Here is a 1,736-nt window from a genome sequence, read left to right as displayed (position 1 = left end):
AAAAAAAAAAAAAAAAAAAAAAAAAAAAAAAGACTTAAATCTGCCGACATGTGCATATATATTGAGAAATTAACGTTGCTAATTGTGTTTTATTCTACCACAGATGCTCAATCCTACAGAATTTTGTGCCGACATTGTCATTGAGCACAAGTAAGATTCGTCTCCTTTGTTTTTTTCCCTTTTACGAATACAATTTGGTCTAGAGTTAGACAAACATGATTTTGATGCAGGTATGTCGAGTGCACTTCGTCAGTAATACAAGCTCTAGTTTTGTTTAAGAAGTTGTACCCGGAGCACCGAAAGAAAGAAATAGAAAGCTTTATTGTGAAGGCTGTAAATTACCTCGAAGATGTTCAGAAGCCTGATGGATCATGGTATACTTTTCTTCCCATTTTTGACCTTTTATGTACAAACATTGCACACTTTTTGCAAGTCTATAAAGCATTGATATAAATTTCTGCAGGTATGGAAATTGGGGCGTGTGTTTCACATATGGCACTTGGTTTGCCCTTGGAGGACTAGCAGCAGCCGGGAAGAGCTACAACGATTGTCCAGCCATTCGAAAAGCTGTCAAGTTTCGGCTAAATGCACAAAGAGAAGAAGGTGGATGGGGAGAAAGCTATCTTTCCTGCTCAAATAAGGTAACCCAACCTGCATAATATAAAATATAGTGACTGATCTTAGCACCACCAATAATACAGTAGCAAATATCATTTCTTAAGTTTAGAATTCCAAAAAAGATGATAGAATTAAAAAAGAGATCCCTTACAACTATGTATCATTATACAGGAATATGTACATCTGGAAGGAAATAGATCAAACTTGGTACATAATGCATGGGCTATGATGGGTCTAATTCATTCTGGCCAGGTTAGCCTCTCATGCCATATCAATCTTTTACATATTTTTCCTCTAAAAAATCTTATTACCTATTTCTTTCATTTCAATAGGAGGATAGAGACCCAATACCTCTCCACAGGGGAGCAAAGCTTTTGATCAATTCTCAGTTGGAAAATGGAGATTTTCCCCAACAGGTAAACTAAGCATCTTGTAGTCTTCCTAATCTTTTTTTCATATGAAATAATAAAGCAACATCATGAAAATGTAATAATAATATCCTGTAATGTAACTTTTCCAGCTTATTGCAACTTTCTTATTGTCAATTCATTGGCAAGAAATCACAGGAGTTTTCTTGAAGAATTGCATGTTACATTATGCAGCATACAGAAATATATACCCACTGTGGGCTCTAGCAGATTATCGAAGGCGTGCACCACTACCATCGACACCAATCAAAAGCATCTAACAACTGCATGATCAATCTCTTTCCAATAAATTGATGAAAGTAGTCCATATAAGTTTTACTTGTTTGATTTTGTTGCCAATATACACGTTTATACTGATTTTAACCTTTCATTGTTCCTGTATTGTAATAAATTATACATTTATCAATAAAATAAAATATTAGAATACCTTTCAAAAAAAATTTATATCAATAAAATATTCTTGTATTTCTTTAATCTTAGCACAAATAATGTAACTAAGTTTTGCTTTTAAATTTAACACTGGTTACACCAGCGAAGTTACTAAAAATAAGTAACCTCCTGATCATGGAAAAACAAGTTAGAGTAAAGATAAAGTGAAGGTAAGCCTCAAAATTTAAAATAGCATGTTGTTCAACGCTTGCTTGTAACAAAATTATTATCAAACTATTTTACGTTTAGACCTTCACCATA

At 33.4% G+C, this 1,736-nt stretch overlaps 1 long non-coding RNA gene across 1 annotated transcript; it reads right to left on the bottom strand.

Moving 5' to 3' along the window:
• Positions 1–302: 302 nt before the first annotated feature.
• On the bottom strand, positions 303–1,730 carry LOC111381312. The gene is made up of 2 exons (XR_002700304.1): positions 970–1,730; positions 303–651 (listed from the first exon to the last, which is right to left on the bottom strand). It is a non-coding gene; the product is annotated as an uncharacterized LOC111381312 (long non-coding RNA).
• Positions 1,731–1,736: the final 6 nt, after the last annotated feature.

The sequence above is a fragment of the Olea europaea genome, unplaced genomic scaffold, assembly GCF_002742605.1.
Source record: "Olea europaea var. sylvestris unplaced genomic scaffold, O_europaea_v1 scaffold22809, whole genome shotgun sequence".
Classification (NCBI taxonomy): domain Eukaryota; kingdom Viridiplantae; phylum Streptophyta; class Magnoliopsida; order Lamiales; family Oleaceae; genus Olea; species Olea europaea.
This window is presented reverse-complemented; position numbering and strand designations above follow the sequence as displayed.